Source organism: Sciurus carolinensis, chromosome 7, assembly GCF_902686445.1.
Source record: "Sciurus carolinensis chromosome 7, mSciCar1.2, whole genome shotgun sequence".
Lineage (NCBI taxonomy): Eukaryota > Metazoa > Chordata > Mammalia > Rodentia > Sciuridae > Sciurus > Sciurus carolinensis.
In genome coordinates, this window is record NC_062219.1 from 92,500,521 (window position 1) to 92,523,685 (window position 23,165).

The following is a 23,165-nucleotide window of genomic DNA, read 5'->3' on the forward strand; positions in this document are numbered from 1 at the left end:
AGAATAAAAAAAATAATAAATGCTGGAAATGATGTGGAGATAAGGAAGACTTTTACACTGTTGGTGGGATTATAAATTAGCACAGCCCCTGTGGAAATCGGTAGGGAGATTCCTCAAAATACTAGACAGGGAACCACCATACAAATTTACCACTCCTTGGTATTGATCCTAAAGATTAAAGTCATCATACTGTGGTGATACATGCATAGCTATGTTTACAGTGGCACGATTTACAATATCCAAACTGTGGAATAGCCTAGGTATCCATCAACAGATGAATGAATATAAGAAATGTGGTATATACACACAGCAGAGTTTTATTTTGCCATAAAGAAAAATAAAATAATTTAATTTGCAGGAAAATAGATGGAATTTGAGACAATTATGTTAATTGAAATAAGGCAAACTCAGAAAATCAAAGGTCATGTTTTCTTAAATGTGGAACCTAGAGAGAAAAAAGGAAAAGGAAGGGGATGATACTATGAAAAGCAAATGGAAATCAGTAGTACAGAGGAGAGCAACCAAGGGATGGGGAGGAGGAAGTGTTGGGGAGGGATACTGACAAAATTTTATTGCTATGTTGTGTCCATGTCCTATTATGTAATAGGAAATTCCACCATTATGTGCAACTTTATTGCACCAATAAAAATGTAGAGGAAAAAAAGAGATAATAGGAGAATAAGTAGAATAGGATCAGATTTGGATAACTCAGAAATTCATGCAGAACTCTTCAGATGTTATGTAGAACTCAAGTGTTCTGTAATCCTTTGAGTATTCACATCCTTGAAAAGTTATTTTGTTCCCTTTTATTATAATGGTAAAACACTTTAAAGTCAATTTTCTCAATGTAAACTGTTCTTTCTTACAAGTGTAGGATTAACCTGTGTGTAAGTAAGAGATACAGCTGATGTTAAGATTCAAAATATAACGTTGTCTAAATTAGAGAACAAATGTTATTTTCAACTCATATTGTGCATCATTTTACTAAAGTCTGAGAAAACCTTAGTCTAGTGCAAATGTACTCAGTATAGTTCTTGAGTTTACTTCAAGCAATGGAAGGCAGCAGGTTTGTTTTTGGCTTTGCATGTTTGTGAGTTTTGATTTTGGGGTGTGTGTGTGTGTGTGTGTGTGTGTGTGTGTGTTTGTAAATATCTTTTATAACAACAATGTGAAATAGCAAAGTAGTTCTAGGATGGAAATAGGAAAGGATAGGTGCACAGTGTATTGAAAGGGGCAGTAGCCTCTTCTAGAGCATAGAGTTTACCCAGGAAGAGTATTAGGTGTCATAGATCATAAATAAAAGATATGCACCAAAATGACTCTGAATGCACCAAATAGATAAAATGCTTTTCTATGCTTGAGATTTCATGCCCATGCATACTGAAGACTGATAAAATCAGATTCCTCATAAAAATAGCATATCTTGACAGCTACTTAAGCAATTTCATTTCTCTATTGTGTATTTGTTTTTAAATGACCACTAAATCCTGTAATTCCACAGTTGTATTGAAGATGGGAGGTAAAACTTGATGTATATTCCTACTAAACAGAGAATTCAAATACTCAGTTAATTGAAAAAGCAAGCAAATTTTAAAAAGTCTGACTTCTTCTCACACTATCGCTATACCATCCTCCTTCTCCACGCTTATTTAAAAACTATTTCTTTTCTCTTTGTCAATAGAAACAGCACAGCAATAAGCAAGATATTACGGTCAATCTTTTTTGTTGTTCTAATTAATTACACAGGACAGTAGAATGTACTTTGTTACATCATATATAGATGGAATATATTTTCTAATTCTTCTGGATGTATATGATATAGAATCGCATGGGTCATATAGTTATATATGTACATAAGGTAATAATGTCTGATACATTCTGCTCTCCTTCCTACCCCCACATCCTTCCCCTCCCTTCATTTCCCTCTACTTAGTCTAAAGTAACTCTATTCTTCCCTAGCCCCACTCCTTATTGTGAATTAACATCCACATATCAGAGAAAACACCGGTGTTTGGTTTTTTTGAGATTGGCTTATTTTGTTTAGCATGATATTCTGCAGCTCCATCCATTAACTGGCAAACGCCATAATTTCATTCATCTTTAAGATTGAGTGCTATTCCATTGTACACTTGTATATTACTGGTACGAATGCAAATTGGTGCAGCCTTTATGGAAAGCAGTGTGGAGATTCCTCAGAAAACTTGGAATGGAACCACACTTTGACCTAGCTATCCCACTCCTAGGTCTGTACTTAAAGGACTTAAAATTGGCATATTACAGTGATGCAGGCACATCAATGTTTATAGCAGCTCAACTCACACTACATAAACTGTGGAATCAACCTAAGTGCCCTTCAACAGAAATTGATAAAGAAAATGTGGCATATATATATGTATACATACATATATATATATATGATGGAATATTACTCAGACTTAAAGAAAAATGAAATTATAGCCAATATTGATTTCAAAATTGTGTCCTTTAGATAAATTGTACTTTAACAAAACTAAATTATTCTAAAAACCAATCTTAATATATTGTATCCTTTTATAATCTACTGAAATAAGTAAGAAATATAAGAAATATGTTTGTTAACAAATAATAAAGTAGTCATTGCTGGGCGAAAATAGTACATTATAGGAACCAAATGATTTTTGCATCCTATATTAGTCTTGGTTCAGATTTTTATATTGAGAGGATGCATATAAAAGCAATACAGTATAATTTTTTTTTAATTTCCTATTAGTATGTATATGCAAATATATATCATATGTATAACAATGCAGCTCATTCATATAATAAAAAGTTTACAAAAGCATAAATATACTAAATATCCATATTATTTTTAGTTTAAATAAGTTGTGTGTACCATCATCATGCATGTTAAAATAGAAATTTAAGAAATTAAAAGTCATATTTAAATTTGAACTACAAATAATATCTAAAATTGAAGGATGATGTTTTCAATCTTTCACAGAGTTAATCTATCAAAGACATATGTAATAATAGAAAAGTTATTTGCATTTGAAAATAAGTTTTAACACCAAAAATGAAAAAAAAATCGTAAACATATATATTCCTCTCTTAAAACTTTTTGAGTTCAAATATAAATCTTGTAGTATTTTATTTGTTGATATCTAGAAAGGCAATAATAGTGCATTTGATCATTGGCAACATTACTAAGTAAAATTTTTAAAGCTTCTCTCAGTGCATAGTAGTTTAAGAGTATAAAATCTAATACTTTTGCAAAATAATGTTAATAAATAATTAAAAGAACAACTGAAACCTATTGTATTGAAAACTCTAAGTTTTTGAGTATGATGAAAACAGAAATAATACTCTTGTTCATGAAATTTGAAGAAAATAAAAAGAATGCAAAACTAATATTTTCAATATACTATAATTTTAAACAAGAAACTGATATTTAAGTGTTGTGTACCTTGTAAAAATTAGAATATTTTTACAGTGATTGTTTTCTTTATATTGTATAGATTTCTCTATGTAGAGAGCTTTATTTCTATTCCTTGTTTGGTGAATTGTTGTATTCCTTTATAAACCTGTATAAGTTTCGACACTTTATTTTTTGAGATTTCAGTGTTGCGGAAATATCTGAGAAATCCTTTAGTGGAAATACTTTGTCCTCAGCATTACCTCTTAAATTTGTCATCTTCTTGTCATTAACACATCTTAGCTAATCTTTGGAATTTGATGGCAAATTTCACATCAGCACCTTTTTTCAGGACTAATAGTTTAACCAGATAACCTAATATTAATCAATGTGTGCCATCTCTTGAAATGATGAGATCAGTCTTTATTGATAATAAAGGATTTTTTAGCACCCCTTTGTAATTACTATATTCTTTCAATATGACAATTACCCTTAATGTTTTGGCTGAGGTTCTAGCTAGAGATTAGTAGAGATTGGTATTCATTCTCTCTCTCTCTCTCTCACAGAGCATCTAATTAAAAGTAAAAGTAATCACTTCAATCATATGTGGCTTTCTCTTCCTAATTTAGTTTATACTAAAAGATGCTGAAGCAACTTTATCCTGTTTTTAATTTTCACCAGATTCTCCAATGCAATTTAGACCTCAATCTCATGAAGACCTAGGCCAAGTACTACATTTGCTCTGGTGTCATTTTATAATCTTCTGCTCACCTCCAGTTTCACTTCTAGCATTAGACCATCTCTTTTCATCATTTTCTTCTTCTGATTACCCATTTAAAAAAAGTGTCTCCTGAGTTTGTCACTAGAAGACAGGGAGGCAATGCAACTAAATGCTTTGCTGTCTGTAAATGAGCTGAATAGCAGATGCATAGCCATCATTCTCCAAAAGAATTTGAAATGAGTGATATGATTACTCACTGATAATGATGGGTATTGAAGTCTTGCAGAGTGATATACAAAGTTAAAAACTAGCAACAAAGTCCATGATTTCTGTGATTACAAACAGATCATATGATTTTATCCTTCATTATTATATTGCTTTTATTGATTTGGATATGTGGAAACTACTTGCATTTCAGAGTTAAGTCCCTCTTGATCATGGTGTGTATGATCCTTTCACTGTGTGGTTGTTGGTTTGTTAATGTTTTTCTGAGGATTTTCCATAGGTTCATCGGGAATATCAGCATGTAATTTTCTTCCTTTGTCATGTAGTTTTCTGTTTCTGCCACCAGTGGAATGCTGGAATAAAATACATTAAGAAGTGTTCACTTCTCTCCAATTTTGAAAAATAATTATATAATCAGTGATACTAATTATGTAAATGTTTGGTAGAATTCACTTGTGAGGCTATCATCAGGTCTTGAGTTTTTCCTAGTTGGGAGGTTTTTGATTATTGATTCAATCTCTTTAATCATGTTTGGTCTGTACAAACTTTCCATTACTTCATGATTTAGTCTTGGTAGATTGTATGTTTCTAGGATTTCACCCATTTTCTCTGGGTATTTCAATTTGTTGACACATAGTTTTTCAGAGTGTCTTGTGAACTTTTTTATCTCTGTGGTATCAGTTGTAGTAGCTCCTCTTTCATTTCTGTTTTTATTTATTTGAGACTTCTCTTACTTTCTCAGTCAAGTTAAAGTTGTCAATTTTGTGTATCTTTTCAAACACCCAGTTTGTAGTTTAGTTGATTTTTTCTTGCTTTTTTAGTTTCTATTTTAATTATCTGTTTTCTGATCTTTACTATAGCTTCCCTTTTGCTAATATTGGAATTGTTTTGTTCTTGTTAATTCATTGAGGTGTGATGTTACATTGTTGTTCTGAGATTTATTTTTTCTTCATGTAGGCATTTATGAACACAACACTGTATTATGAAATACAATTTGGAAGTTCCTCAAAAAATTAAAAATGGAACTACTTTATCAAGCAGCAATGCCATATAGACAGATTTCCAGAGGAGGTGTAATTGCTACCTTAAAAAGATGTTTACGGGGGCTGGGCAGATAGCTCAGTCAGTAGAGTGCTTGCCTTGTAAGCACAGACCCTGGGTTTGATCCCCAGCACCCAAAAAAAAAAAGATGTTTACGCTATCATGTTCATTGCAGCATTATTCACAATAACTGAGCTATAAAAACAAGCTCTGTTTCTCAACAGTTGAATGAATACACAAAATGGACATAAGTGAATATTACTCAAGGTTAAAAAGATAAATTTTGTTATTTGTCACAATATAGATGAATCTGAAGGACATTTACACTAGCTGAAATAAAAAGGAACTGAAAGACAAATATTCACTGATCTTAATTATATGTAAAATCTAAAAAAGCTGAACTTAGTGAACCAAGAATAGAAGTAAGCTTACCAGGATTCAAGGAGTTGAAAATCGGAGTCATGCTGGTCCAAAGGTACAAATTAACAGGTGAAAGAACAAGAAGTTCTGGCTTCATATACAGCATGGTGGTTATCCTGAATAAAAGATTAATATCTATTCACAATTTGATGAAAGAATAGATCTTAGGTATGCTCATCACAGCAATAATGTAACTAAAAGAGATGATAAATATGTTGATTAGTTTGAATATGTTAACATTTTCCTGATGTTGATGTATTTAAGATAATCACATTATACACTTTGAATACACACAGATTTCATTTGTCATCTATACCTCAGGAAAACTGCAAACATATTCTATGGTAAAAGAAACCTGAACTATGTTTTAGGAGATGGGTATAGTTTAACTACAGTGTGATAAGTGTAAGTTGTGGAAAGTGATGAATTAGGTACATAAGAATATAATTCATTTCTATAAGATTTAAAATTAACAGAGCATGAAGAAAAGGAAATAATTAAACCTAAATCAGTTCATTAAGTTTTATCACAGAAGAATATACCATGTATGATTGTAGTACAAAAGAGAAAGGATTCTTCAGTAGTATAAAAAAAGTCAGAAAAGTGATAGAAGAAACTGATGTTTGATGAGAGTCTTAAAAATAAATGACACAATAGCATCAGAAATTGTAGAACTTTTGAAAACTATTGTTTATAAGAACAGATGAGCACTGTGGAAACATACTGACACTAGAAATAAACTAAAAAAGTCTATATGAAAGTGTCCAAAAGATGTCAAGAAAGCAAAAACTGAACTAGACAGAATTTTGGGGTAAAGGACATTTGAGGTGAGCCTAGGTTTCTTCAATGATTTTCCCATTTTGGAATTTACCAGTATATAGATATGGAGGCTGTAAAATAGAGGCTGTAAAGCTACCAGTTGAGTTAAAAGAATTGGTAAGTCTTTACCCTAAAAAATGAGTTTTCCCTTCTTCTCATGTGGTTGTGGAGGGAATAAATGAATTCAGAGCCAAACCCGGTATGGAGTCTCTGGTACATACTTCTAGTGGGAACCCGGAAGAGCTATATTTTTGACTCATTGTGCTAAGAATAGTGAGATAAATAAGTGGATACACATAACTTTAACTGAAGCTGCAAACAATTCATTCCAAAAATAAAGGTAGGTAATCTGCTCATGATCTTACTGACAGCAGTGTTGAAAATTTAAATCTTCTCCAGAAGAAAACATGAAACAGAATCTACAATATTATGACAGATATTTTATTTACAGTATATCAAAATCAAATTTGCATGTAGTTAGACAAGAACAAATGATTAAAAGCCATGTAAAAATATGAAAGAATAATATTAAAATTCAATGCTTGTAAATTATTTGTTTAATATGAACACAACATATATTTACTTTATAAATTACAAATAATTATCAATAAGTATAATAATTATTATAAATAATTTATGAAGTAAATTTAGGGAATTACTATTTAATAAGTCAAATGGGCTTCTGTGTTTAGGTAAAAAATGCAGAGGTCCATGTAGAGTCATTACGATCTACAAAAATAGGAATAGACCATAAAATATAAACTGAAACTTTAAAATTATGGAAAATTAAAGGGAGAAATGAAACCAGAACACACATCTATCCAGGGCTGATATTGCTAAACATCATACAAGGACAAAAAAATGTCAAAGTGGAAAAATTTTAATCCTGCAGAAGACCAAATATGAGGTGTTGTTTGACAGTGTAAAGTCACTAAGAAACACAGATATAAAGAATTACCTACATTCTTGCTAACTATTCTCTGGGAATCCATAAAACCTTTACATAGTTCTCATGTGGTAAATACAGTGAAGATATCCCATTCCACCTGTTTCCTGAAAGGGGGATGGGAAGAGCAGCTACTGCCAAAATTGACCCAATTCATCTCCTTACTACAAAAAAAGAAAAAAAAAATTGTTTGGTTAAAAGGTCATCAAAATTGTAGCTCATAGCATTGGTTAAGTTTCAATGTAGCTGTGACCAATGGCACTGAAATGTTATCCAGACCCATCTTGCTATCTCAAATAAATATAACTTAAGGGAACCACCTTACAACTTCTCTTTGACATATCTGAAGTGCATCACTACTCTTGTGCTTTGGGCTGTTATTAAGTAAACTAAGATTATTTGAATATAAGCACTGCTATATTTAAATTGTTGGTCCCTTAAAAAGATGGCTTCTAAGTGACTAAAAGGTAGGTGATACCTAAAACATTGATGTGCAGGACCAATGAATGATTCTTGTTCTAGGCAATACAGAAAGATATGGCAAGAGATTTCATTAGGTGTGCAGTATGCTGTGAAATTTAAAACTTATGAAGTAGTTTATTTTCTGAAATTTTTCTCTAGTACTTTTTGACCATTGTCTATTGCAGATAACTGAAATTTTGGAAAGTAAAATCATGGGGTGTCAGGGACTACTGTACTATGGTATATTTTGCAAAGATCAAAGAAATTAAGTAGCTGAGAATAGAATTATATTCCATGAAAAATGTGAACTTGTAAAGAAGATGGGCATGAAAAGTATTTATCCTCACATAAACTTAGTTTCCCTAGGTGTTATGGTTTGGATGTGAGGTTCCCCTGGAAAGCTGAAGTATGAAACAATACAAGGAGGTTTGGAGGAGAAATGATTGGATTATAGCCTTGACCTAATCAGTGAATTAATCTGCTGATAGGGATTGACTGAGTGGTGGCTGAAGTGGTAGGGTGTGGCTAGAGGAGGTGGGATTGGGGGGTATGGCTTTGGGGTATATATTTTTATGTGACAAGTGGAGACCTTTCTCTCTGCTTTCTGATTACCATGTGAGTTGCTTCCTGCTGCCACATTCTTCCTCCATGATGTTCTGCCTTACATCGAGTTCAGAGGAATGGAGCCAGTCTTCTATGGACTAAGACCTCTGAAACCACGAGTCCTCAAAAAAACTTCTCCTTCTTTAAAATTTTTATGGTCTGATATTTTAGTCACAGCAGCAAAAAAGCTGACTAAAACCTTAGGCAATCTGAATCCTTATGTTTAAATAAAGTTTACTTGATATTAAAGATGTTATCATTATAAAATACATACAGCTGCAATTATAGTCTACTTGTTTAATTATGTAACATTTAGGAAACAAATGTTCACTAAGAAAAAACATAATACTGATAAAGGGATATAAAGATCTAAAAAATTAACAAATATATTGTATAAAGTGATTAAATTTGTGAGAAAATAAATAGAATAATGTTAACTTATCTTTTAAAATTTGGTTCAGCCCAGATTACAAGGAAACCCTATTGCAAGGAATCTTGCCAACAGACTGAAACAGATGAATCTATTCTTCTCATGTTTCCCTTCACAATTTGTCTTTTGATGCAATTCAAGCATCTTCAACATGGAATTTCCTCTTATAATCATTTCTAAACTCACCTGAGTTTAACTAGTCACCAAGTAAATGGAATAAATTTTGTATGAATACATGTGATATTTGGGATTTAATTCAGGTGCATCTTCATCCTGACAATGAATATATTCATTTTTCCTTAAAAAATGTATAAAGAACAAAATGTACACATACCCTAGACTTCTGGCAATTTTCTTTTGGTTCCATTTACCCACAATCAGTTACCTTACTTTCCTATATTATTCAGTCCTGATATTCCTCAAGAAATACCACAAACTGAGTGCTGATCAGAATTAAAATTCAAGTTAAGATTGATACATTTATTTTTGCATAGCATTCCATTTCTCAGAAAAAAACAGTGAGGTACATTTGAAATCAGTGTTTCAAATATTTTATAGAATTATTATATTTTCAATAACGTTATTCTTTGAGGAAATGTACTTTCTAAATATTAAATTGCTATGTCCTCTTGTGCAACTGAAGTATATTTTTTGTGCCTTTACAGACAATGCTATAGAATAGTAATACTGTCAAGTTATAGGTTTGAAGAATCCATTGAAGGTCATATCAATTATTTAAAACCATATGAACTTATAATGTAAATATAATTCCAATTATGCATGGTGGTTTATAAATTATTGCTGATATAGCTCAATTTATGTAAAATCTAAAAGAAATATGCTTTATTATCTGAGGGCTCTCATCAATTTTTCACAATTTTTGAATTTCAAATGAACTTAAAATAGTATAAACTTGTTATAGAAAAATTAATTTCAAGAAAAACTGAGTGACTCAGTGACTTGGTTTCCATACACTATCAGTATTTTCTTATTCTTGTATTAAGGAAGAATATAAATAGACATGTGGAATTTATGAAACCAAAGCTATTTTTCTTGATTTAAGTAGAACTATTGAATTTAGAATTTTCAACAGAGAAAAGGGTTTAAAATGTTGAGTTTTAAGTCAGAAAATTTGAGTGGTCCCAAAACAGAAATTAATGAAACTGACTTAATTATGCAGTCATTAACATCTAAAGCTGTTGTCATATCATATGCACAAATTGATGGTTGAGAGGTAAATCACCCTTTATTTGTAGTTTTTTAGGCCCAAACTCCCAAACTCCAGGATTACGAAGGAGTACTTTACATATTTTCCTTAAAAAAACCTTAGCTTTATTATGACAATTTTAAGACTGGTTTAAACCACTTCTTATTGATAATGAATATCTTTTGAGTCTCTTGTATATAGTTTATAGTTTTGTATATATGATGTAGTGTGAATATCTGGTATATATTATATAGTTTTATCTTATGCTTACACAATCTATTGCTTTATTCATTTTTCTTTTAAAGCTTTTCCTGTGTTACCTTTGGTAATTTGAAAATATGATTTATTCCTTGAGTAACAGAAAGACATTATCCAAGTAGTTATGAGTGTAGCTTATTCTACATCTGGTGATATTTTGAACAAAAGCAATTACTCTGACAAGGGAATTTTCAATGCCCACCTTAGATATAAGCCTTATCAAATACCTTTCAAAGAATGCATTATCTTTTTACAGGTAGGAATTTCATAAATACAAGGAGGAGGGGTATTATCATCTTCTGAAAATTGTCTCTTTAAATTCTGCCCTCCAACTGTGACTTATGAAACAAAATCTAGAAATAACACTTAATTTACATGCAGTATAGATCAGTTTCATAAATGTAGAGGCCATTAACTAATTCAGAAATTCTTCTTTAAAGAAGAAAAGATGAGAAAAATTACTAAATATATTACTCCAAATCTCTGCCAAAACTACATAAAAGTATATAAAAGGAAATGCTTAGGAATGAATGAGAGCTATCAACTAAAAACTTCACAGGCTTAGCATCTTCCACAAGATCCTAATTTATTCAATAGACTGCTATACTATTTCTATTGTTTAAAGGTGAAATTACTGGAGCTTGCCAGCAGAACATTTGACTAGTATTGACTGGAAATAATCCAGACTCTCACCCATATAACCTTAGTTATCAAGAAAAAGAGAATGAAAATGATATTTAAACCACGACTTATTAAGGAAAGTCATAAATCAGTTCCTCTCTGTATTAGATTAATATTTTCCAAATAATATAATGATAAGTTTCATGTTGTTTGTTAAGAGGATTCTGCATTTTTGTCATTTAATGAACAAACTAAAATTTTTCAGTGTCCATAATTTTTCAAAAAAACTTCATCTCCCATAATTACACACGTTTCCTTCCTGCCTTTCTCTCTTTCTCACTCTTTCTTTCTCTCTCTCTCTCTCTCTCTCTCTTTTGAGAAAAAGGAAAAAGAAGCTTTATTGTTTTTAAAGCAAAGGAGAAACAAAGGGCACTTCTGTCCCAGAGGTTGTGATTCTATCCACCAGTAGTATCAGGGGGATTTAAAGAGGTGATTCAAAGACTGCATTCCATGTGTTCTCTGGTGGAGTTTTAATTCACTTGTTAATTTGAGAGACAGTCATTCCTGAGATCTTCTGGTACCATCCCCAAAGCCTGGATTACTTCCTTCCTATGGTGGGTGTGTACTCAGGGACCCATAAAGTTGCCTAGGATGAGAAGGAAAGATAATCCTGTTTTCCCTGAGATTGAAAAGGGGAGAGAATAGGGAAGAGGAGGGAGAGAGGAAGAGAAAGAGACATGTCCATTTTAAAAATAAGTTGCAGTGGCAGAGCAACAAAGGCTTCATTGAAAGCATAAGCAGACCACTGTTCTATTTCCCCACTGTCAATTTCTACATTCCATTTCTAAGGAAAAATGGGTGAGGACATCTCCAACCTTCTTCCTGCTTTTGAAAGAGGGTGAAATTGGGGGAAGTAACCCAAAATCTTTGTTCTCTATCAGGTGGAATTTAGACAGGTAAGGGTATTCAGCATCAGAGCAGTCCAGAGGTCCACAGTAACAGATGGCAGGTAAGTGGACAAGGCATACATAGGGCAGGGATGATGCAAATGGCCAAGGGTGTCATTACTTCACTGAGTTCAGTATCCTTTTTCTCAAGGTGGACCACAATAGAGCAACCTGTATCATTCAGGGAGAGATGGGAGAAGTTCAAATTTTTATTTTTTTAGTCATTTTTTTTTTTTTTGGTAACCATATTTGTTAATGCCTTTATCTTACATTCTTAGATTTGCTAACTGTCAGCATTTTTCCCTATTTAATTAGATCAGCAGTTGCCTGTTAAACATTTGCATGATAATATTTGATTTATTATTTAAAATAAAATAAAATAAAAACAATATAGTTTTTAAAAAAGTATTCTATAGTCTATTTTTATTTTAATTGTGTGTATACATTTTTCCTTCACACAAGATCTTTGAAACTGACTAGAGATTATCAAAAGAAAATGGACTAAAGGAAGAATAAGGACAAAGAGGAGTGAAGAGGGGGAAAGGCAGAGTATAATAAGGAGGAGCCAGAAAGAGGAAGGAGCACAGGAAAGAGAAGGAACAGGAGAGGAGAAGGAGAAAATAGAATGTTTTGAACTTACTCACCTTGGCATGGTGGTCACTATGGATTAAAATAAACTCGAGGATGAACTAAAGCACCAAGCCCTAATCGAATATAGGAGACATGTTACATAATTGTATTTTCTCTCCTTCATTCAATAGTTATTTTTTATAAGGAATAAAAACTTTTCTAATTTCAGTTAATTTTTCTTTAGTATTCCTTAACCTAACATGAAATTTCAGAAGCATATATTTAGATTTTTTTCTAGGGTCCACAAAATAATTCTTAATATTTATTATATTATTGTTCAATCAGATAATTTTTATACATTTATGAATTCTATGAAGTAGGTACAATAGAACATTTATAATAAAGTTGCTTAAATAAAGGTTTTATACTGGCAGAGCTGTCAATTAAATTTGTTCAAACTGATTCAACTCCTATTAGACTATCTTCAAAAACATATTCCTGTGAAGATCTCAACTCCTCAACAAATGAAATAAAATAAAAAATTCTTAGGGCTTTGATTATCTGTAAAAAGTTGTAGGAAAGAATTTTCAGGAGAAACAGAGAAAAATAGATTTCCATCGCTCCATTGCCTGTTTTATTTTTGATGGTTGTAATGAACACTTCATAGTAAAATATAGTTTCATTTATTTTGTGCAAATATATAGAACCTCCACGAAAGCAGAAAGTTTTGTTTATTTTGTTCCCTAGTGTCCACTCCAAATCCAGAACAGAGCCTGGCACATAGTAGAGTCAATCAAATATTTTTTAAAGGAAAAGTAAACACATTAGTTCTTAATTAGATCAAAGAAGTTGACAAAAGCAAGAAACCTAGTTCAGAGACTAACTGAAATATTGTATAGAAAGCATTCTCTTTAATTTTATTTGGGAAATGATTTTTCTTTATTTGTACAAATTTCTATATGAAATAGGAAATTTTGGTGTCCTTCAAAGCAAATGTGAGTATATGCAGGATTTTCTGGGGAACTGTTTAGTTATAACAATTATTGATTACCAATGGCAAGCTCTGCATCTCAATGGGCTTTAACCCCAAACTCATTTTCAGTTAAGGTACCTTATCCTCAGGGTGAATTACTTAAAAAACAATTATCACATACTCTTTTCTTATTGGTTACAGACTTATCTAGGTGTCTAACAAATGCTCATTCAAGGAAACTCACTGATCCAACAGAAGGAATTAAGTTTAATACTCTACTGCATTCCTAAATACTAGCTCTATTTATCTTGATCAGGATTCAAAATTGATTATCATAGAATTATAAATTTAATGTCACAAATGACTCAATAATGGACTATGAGTGTATGACTCAATTATCTAAATTCTTACAGAAAAATAATCTATAATAAAAATGTAAATTTTAGTCTTTCACTGGTTAACCTCTTGAAATTTTAATCTTGTCATCAAAGAACATGAATCTTCAAGAGTAAATTATTTAACTACAAACTCATCTACTTTTGTAACCAAAACTTAAGATAAAATAACTTTGGAAGTGTTCTCTAAATGAGTAATGCTTTCATAAAGATCAACCCAACAAGTTTCAAATTATGTATTCTTTGATCATTGTGTGTACATATATTTTTAGGTAACTGCTTCCAAACTGACACTTTGTTTTGACTGATTAAATTCTCTCAGGGACTTATTACTAATTACTGATAAATACCAAGCTATTTTACATGACTCATAAGGCCCCACATACTCCACAGCCCTCTCACCTTTTCTTCTTGTCTCATCCTTACATCCTTCTTGATCCAGTGCTCTCACTTCTTGAATGGAGTATCCAAGTCAATCTTCACCCTCATGAGGCAGCATCAGGGGATTTGATATTTTCTTCTGCCAAGCAGGGTTTTCTGAAATTTTTTTTCTATTTACCTAATCCATTCATATTAAGATATTTACAAAGCTGGATATGTCTCCACTTTAAAATATATATCCAAGTTATATGCATATATATACATACATATATGATTTGTATTTTTAAATACCACATTTAAAGTGTATATAAACACATACATATATATTTTTACAAATACATATCCTAAATTAATATTCTGTTGAGTATTTTCCAGGAGCAATGCTCTGTGTAAAGATACACTGTTGGTCAGAAAAGAAAAGAAAATAGATAAGAGCTGGATACTTCTTCTCAAATGTTTATATGGCAAGATCAATAAGAAGTTTGTAAAATTTTCATTTCATAAATCTGACTTGGGAAGATTGCTTCTCTATGGACCTATGGATGGATTTCTATATAAAGGAAAGTCTCCCTAACAGAAGCAATGAATTAAGAAATTTATAAATCTAAAAATGTTTGGTGTACTATGGGTGCATTAAGTGGGAGTGTAACACTGCAGGGGAAGTTTGAAGTTCAAAATGAAGATATATCATTTCTAATTTGATTCTGGTATACTTCAAATGTATTTATTAAATATATAATTAGTAATTATATGCTAGGAACTATGCTGTGTGTTTGCTTATAGTACTTCATTAGTTTTTACAATTAAATAATGGAGTATGTATTCATTATATAAATGAGAAGATAAAGCAAATGATGATTAAATATTTTAGAAGACCAGCAACAAGGAAATGGTAGAGATTTTATTCAATTTTAATCCTTTTAATATCCTTTATTTAGAAAAGTTTTATTGATTATTATTAATTACTTAATATTACTATAACATTTTATTTACAAATATTATTTTTTTGGATATGTATTGGCTTCATTGAACAAATGATAAGAACATTTTATTGGCTATGATAAATTTTATAGTTTGGATATAAGGTGTCCCACAAAAGCTCATGTGTGAGATAATATAAGAAGTTCAGAGGAGAAACCATTGGGTTGTGAGGTTCTTAACCTAATCAGTGAATTTATCCTTGATAGGATTAACTGAGTGGTAACTGGAGGCAGGTGGGATGTAGCTGAGGAAGTGGTTAATTGGGGTTGTGGCTATAGGATATGTATTTTGTATCTGGAGAGTAGATTCTCTCTCTCAGCTTCCTGATGAACAAGTAAGCGGCTTCCCTCCACCACACTCTTTAGTCATGATGTTCAGCCTCACCTCGGGCTGGCAGAATGGAGCTGACCATCTATGGACTAAGACCTCTGAAACTGTGAACACTCAAATAAACCTTTCCTGCTAAATTGTTCTGGTCAGATCCTTCAGTTACAGCAGTGAAAAACAATTAAAATATAAAAATTTGAAATTATTAGTACTTTTATAATGTGAAAGTACCATTCACAATTTTAACTATTCTGTGAGTAGTAAATATTATTATTAAACAGATTCATATTGCTATTTGAAGAAGACATAAAACAAGAATCTAGTTTTCCTTTTATGTTTTTACTTCTGTATTAAATACAACATGATACTTAACATTGGGTTAAAACGACCATGTTACAGATTTATTTAGTTTATACATTTGAAACCTCTCTTAATTTGAACACTGTTAATGATAATAGTAGCAGCTTCTGCCTATGATGTAAAATCTGGAAAGAGCATCATACTTAAAAATGAGTAAAACTTAAATAAGCAACAAAGGCCTGGCTTACTGAAATTCATTAAATAAGACCAAGAATCCAGGTGAACAAAAAGAGAAAGATTCCTTTTTGGGAAAAGTTGGTGGCACATGTGCACTGTCGTATTTTTGCAGAATATAAGAGGAAGAGGTTCAGTGGCCACAAATATAGGGATGTAAAATCTGTTAATATTTAAACAAACTTGGAAAAGCAGTATTGTGAGCTAGTATAAAAATTCTCTGGGTTGTATTGTGGGGACATACATGATAGACTCTTTTCTGTGATCTCACAGGGTGCTGAGGAGAAACACTGAAGAGATACTACTTGGGAGATTGGAAATAGGCAGAAATTAGTGGTGGGAAAAAACCTTGCCATACTCCACTAGATAAAAGTCAACAAACCTTGTCATGTGTCACACCTAGGGCACAAATAAAGACCCATGTTGCTGCAAGGACAGGAGGGAATAATTCTTTAACCTGGGATGTAGGAGGAAGCAGTGCTCTTTCCCCAGCACCCTGTTCTAACACCTTTATAAATCTTTTCATTCTGGAATGGAGAGAGGGACCTCCATTCCTCAAGCATATCATAGTACAAGGCAGAATTAGTCTTCCTTGTGAAGAGTGTCAATATGCTGAAAAACTCTACCACAAAAGTTAAGGAATGATATTATTGGGTAGGTAGAACAGGAAAAAGAGAGATCACACTCTGCTTCCCAAAAGACGTGTTTAAATAGCCAGTGAGTCAAGGAGAAAGTGTGGAAATAAAAAAATATTTTGAGGTGAATGAAAATAAAAATACAACATATCCAAATTCGTGAACCAAAACTAAAATAACATTTACAGTCAAATTTATGGCAGTAAATGCTTAAATTAGAAAAAAAAAGAAAGATAACATTTTACATTAATGGCACATAATCAGGAAAGTGTAAATGAAAGCCACAATTAGAAGTCATCTCATCCAGTAGGATTGTTTACTGTACAAAAAGCCAAAAACAAAACAAAACAAAACAAAAACTACTGATGAAGATGTGGACAAAAGAGAACTGTTATATACTGCTGGTAGGATTGTAAATTAGTACAGCCATTTCAGAACTATATGGGAGTCTCTGAGAAAATGAAAAATAGATCTAACATATATTCCAAACACTCCACTTCTGGGTATATATCTGAAGAAAATGAAATCAGCATATTAGTCGTGTATCTACATATCAATACTCATTGGAGCACTATTCACAATAGCCAAGATATAGAGCCAAATATGTGTCCATCAACTCATGAAAGCACAAAGAAAATGTGCTATATATATACATAATGGAATATTATTAACCCATAAAACATTCTGCCATTTGTGGTAACATGGATGGAACTGGAGGGCACCATGTTAAGTAAAATAAGGCAAACACAGAAACAGAACTACCATGTAACTCTCTCAAGTGTGGAAGCTAAAAAATATTGATCACGAAGTAGAAGAGAGTAGAAAAGTAATTACTAGAAGTAGGAAGGGTTGGGTGAGGAGGATCCCTGGGAGGTTGGACAACAGATAGCAAAACAAATAAAAGGAATATGTTCCACTATTCTACAGTGTACTAGAATGATTAGAGTTGTTCTTTATATGTTTCTATCTTGGTGTTCATTTACAATAGTCCTAGCTACATGAAAGACTTATCTTTAATTATAACAAAATACTTATGTAAGTTTAAAATTTCAAAGCATTGATATGAAAAATCAAAAAAGGACTATGTGAATGCTGGGAATATGACTGGCTCATGTATCACAAAACTCACTATAATTAGTTATCAACTTTCCCAAATTAACTTATGAATTTAAATTCACATTAAAAATTCCAGTGTGTCTGCTTTTTGTAGAAACAGTCAACCTTGTTCTACTAAGACCATGTAGTTTAATTACAAACATCATAGCTGCTGTGAACAAGATTGAGTGATATTAGAGAAATGCTATGCACGTGAATATGGTTCAGAACAGTACAGAACCAGATCCAAGAATATAAGACCAATGCGAATTCAACATAAAGAGCTCAGAAAATAAAAAGAAGCAAAGTAAATTTTCAGAAATGGTGAGAAGTGTTTGATATCTATACGTCATACCCTCCCAAAATAAAAGATTCAACAAATAACTTGCAACATATAATAACTTTAACTCAAAATAGACTATGCACCTAGATGTAAAATCTAATCTATAAAACTTCTAGAAGAAAATACAGAAGAATTTTTTTGTGATTGTGAGTTAGATAAATATTTTTAGATAAAATGAAATAAGCATGAAACATAAAAAAGGAAAGTGACAATTTAGAATTCAAAATTATCTTAAAAATTGTTTCTCTTCAAAAAGAAATGCAAAATATATTAAAAAAGAAGTTCAAGATTAGGCAAAAATGTAAACAAAACATTTGTATATTAGCATGTTACTGTTAACATACATTAAAATTCAGAAAGACATATGCTTACAACAAAGTATCAAAAGTTTTCAAAAGATCTGACATGAAAAGGAGGTGAAGCCAGGCACAGTGATGCATGTCCATAATTTCAGCAGCTTGAGAGGCTGAGGCAGGAGCACTGCAAGTTCAAAGCCAGCCTCAGCAATTGAGCAAGGCCGTAAGCCACTCAGGGAGACCCTGTCTCTAAAGGAAAGACAAAAAAGGGCCGGGAATGTGACTCAGTGGTTAAGTGCCCCTGAGTTCAATCTCCAGTACCAAAAAAAAAAAAAAAAAAAAAAACAAAAAAAAAAACGGGGAGGTGACCAATATGAATGGACCAAAAAGGCATATAGTTGGTACATAAGCAAAGACATAGATGTTAACATCTTTAACTATCAAAAATTGTACATTAAAACCTGAGTGATTTACCTTTATAGACTTTTTAGAATCATCAAATTAAGAAATTAACAATAACAACAAAAATCAGAACTTGAAAATAACAGCCGCTGGTGAGAATGAGAAATAACTAGAACTCTCATCATTATTGGTGGGAGTTCGATGTGATATAATCACTTTGGAAAGCACTTTTGTCAATTTCATAAAAGGTTAAATATGCATTTACCATATGCTCCTGCAGTCTCACATAAGTATTAACTAAATATGTGCAAATATTGTGTGTCTACATAAAATCTTGTGCTTAAAAAATTGTAGTGATTTTATTCACACATGCCCAAAACTGGTAAAATTTTTGAAAAGCTTCTGCACATTTTAAAGATCAAATCGATGACCATATATTCACATGTTGGAATATTATTCAGTGATATGATAGAACAAACTATGATACCTGAATTAATCTCAAATACATTATGCTCAGCTAAGACAGACCAAAAAACACTATTTTATGATATGCAACAGTAGAACCACGGATGTGGAAAACAGATGATCAGTTTAGAGTTCAAGTTAGAGGATTACTAGAATGTGTCACAAAATAAATTTGAAGTGTTGAAATTGTCCTGTATTTTTATATTGACAGCAATAATATGACCATAAGCATCTGTCAAAAATCATGAAGTAAACTTCTAAAAGAGATGCATTTTCTGTAAATATGTTATTTTATATATATGCTTTCTAAAAATAAACGATGTGCATTACCCATACGAATCAAGAAAGAGTGATTAAAAAGCCAAACTCTAGTATTTAGAAATTAGCATTGAAGTGTTAAGTTCTTTTCTAGTAAGATTTATGTGATACCATTTATTTGACAAACAGAGATTTTCAAATTATAGTAAGATAGTTCAGTTTTTTGCTTCTGGAATGGGAGTTATTTGGATATGCATTATTGCTAAAAATCAATTCCACAATATGACTGTGATTACTAAGTTATTTAGGAGTAAAACGCTCAAAAGGATAATCAATACAAACTAAAGTATGGATTCTGCTCTAAAAGAATTACTACACAATATCCATCTCAATGACTTGTTAACAGAAAAAAACTACATAAATAAAATATCTAGACTCATCCCTGACCCCTACTTAAATGACTGCAAATTTTGATGTAGTTCTACATATAAATAATACAATTTCAAATGACAAATGTGTCAGCACATGAGCATCATGTCTCTGTCACCCTGGATCTCAAAGATATTTGTGATATGTCAAATTTTTAGAATTTAGAAGTTACACATCATTACAGCCATCAGTATCCTTCACTCCATTTGAAGTAGATTTGAACTATGGGTAAAGATAAGTATTTTTTAAATAAAAATATGCATTTAAAATTCATAGCATGCATAGATTTATTCATGTGGAATGTCTCCTAAAGATAAATATCAGAGTAGAATTATATACTATAAATGGTAGTGCTCCCTGCTTATGAACATTAAGTCAGACAATGGGATGTGGAAAGCAGGGGAAAACTTATTAGTTCATGTGAAGAAGTTGGGATTATTTCTCCTTTTATAGAATGAAACAGATTCTGACCTGCTGAGTTGGACTGGTTTTTTGGGGCAATGTGGAGGATGTGCATACTTTCTAAGTATGCTTAGAGGTCCAGAGTTTCTTGTCACAAAATTTGTTCTCCTGCCACTGAAAGCAGGATTATGCCCAACTCTGTGGTATAAAGCAAAAACCCAACTTCAGAACAGAATTCTGGAGCAGGCAGGACCACCAGAAGTCCTTTAGATGTATTCCTACTGAGGCATGAATTTTTCAATACAAATGTGACAATAAGGTTAGCATTTCTGAAAAAATATCTATCAAGGAAAGATGAAATATCTTGTATTGCTAAATGCACATCTGTTTAAGTATTTCACAGTAATGACCTTTCAAAGCTGATTCTGATAAATCTGTTTTTGTGATGCTCACTGATAAAAGTACTAATCAGCACAAGACAGAAGTCAAGGTCACAACTTATAAAAATAAATAAATAAATGGTTACTCTAATTCCACTAACAGAAACATTTTATGTTTCCTTATTTTGTCTTTTGACTTGGTCATTTTAAGGTAAGTATTCACAAAATGTTATTCTCTGATAAGCAAATGTCTTCACAAAATTAAAAAATAAGCATCTTTACCGAGGCCTTGAAACAGCTTCAATACAGTTTTGGAGAGATTGGTTATACCATGCAGTGGGGAAATAAAGGCAATAGAATGCTTAAAATGGATTCTCCCTATTAAGAGTAAAAATAATGTATTTATAACACATAGCATAACACATACTATTACAAATAGTATGCTTACATATGAAGTGTATTGTTTCATCTTATGTTGAAAGCAGTTGAGTGTATGATTGGGGTGTGAGAGGGAGAGTGTCTTTCACTATTCAGAGTCCACTAGTGTAGAATGAAATCGATTGAATTCATCTCCTCCTCTATTCCAGAGACCATCACACTGGTTCACATGTATGATATGCCCAATTAACTGAAATGCATTTGCCAAGTCTATTTATTTGCAATTGCAAGACACAAATAGACATTGACAAATGTCCCTTGTCCACATCTGAAGATTATTTAATGTCAATAAACTTGGAAAAGTAAAAATCTAATACCTAATGGGGTAATTTACAAGTTCACTGAAACATACTCTATTCTCAATAAGGCCAGTTCTACATCATATAACTTCAGAGTTCCATTCAGCAGTGATTCTTTACAACCAAATTATTTCCCAAGAACATTTGACTTATATATTGATTTGCTAATACCCATTAACATTCTAGTGATATAAGTACAACATATTATGTTTCCTACTTTATAGATGGATGAATGGAACAACATAAAATTTAGTCAGTGTAAGATCTTATACCCTAATACAAAGTTAGAATTAAATTCTATGATACATTCTTGCACTAACTTCCTTTATCTTTTTCTAAAAAGTTGCAAAGGTACAGTAAAGAATGTTAAATCTTCTAAGCCATTATGATGAAATCTTTGTATTATATTAATACCAGTGTAGTTATTTTTAAAGTATCATTTTATATAAATATATCATAAATAATATTGTCAAAATGCATCAATGAAATTTAATAAACTGAGATTATAAGAAATTTATGAATACAATTCCACCACATTAGCTCCCAACTTTATCTTTGTTAAACTTTAAAATGTAACTGTTGGTAAAAAAAAAAATCATTTAAAAATAATTAGATATCCACCAATATACATGTATATACATGCACATATTACATGTGCATATTAATTTTACATAATGTTTAGGTAGCATGAATAATCTTTAATATTTTATAGAGAGAGAAAGACTGATTAATTGGTAGAATTTGATTTGATTTAAAAAGAGTGTATCAAATATTGCCAAGAAGAAACCCCACACCAGCACTCCCAGCTTCACTTCCAGGCATTGAAACTTAGGAAGATGCTGTGAATGAGGTGGAGTGGGAAATGTGTGTGGAAGATCAGTGTTTGGGGAGAAAACCAGAAAAATGGTTGTCATGTTGTCACTTACCTCTACAGTCTTCCTTTACCTATACTTTTCATGTAAAAATGCAGAATTCTCTATTACTCTAGAGCTACATTCAGAAATTGTTCATAGTGGAAGGATAACATATCTGCTAAGAGATTGCAGTTTGAATCAAGTATTCACAAAAGACTTTAAATGAGACTCTGAGGTCCTGCTGTGTCACTCAAAGCCAAGTTGGTTCAATTAGACTGAGAGAAATGGGAACACCAAGTTTTTATTAGGTCCTGATCATAGGCACTTGAGCCTTGTAAGACATAAAATATTTTTGTCAGACAAGAGTAGCTCCAAGGTGGTTAGCAAGGTACAGAGGTCAGTCACATACCTGTAATCATAGCACCCTCTGCTACCAATCCTACTCCCATATCATGCAGGCATGGCTCATTCATTTATTTATATATATTGTTACTTTGGAGGAAGGAGAGACAGAGGTTGGAGAAGAAAGAGAAGAGAGAGATAACAGTACAATATAACCATTATAAATTTAATCCTAAATAAATTCAAAATTTTAATTCTGGTCATAAATGTTAAAT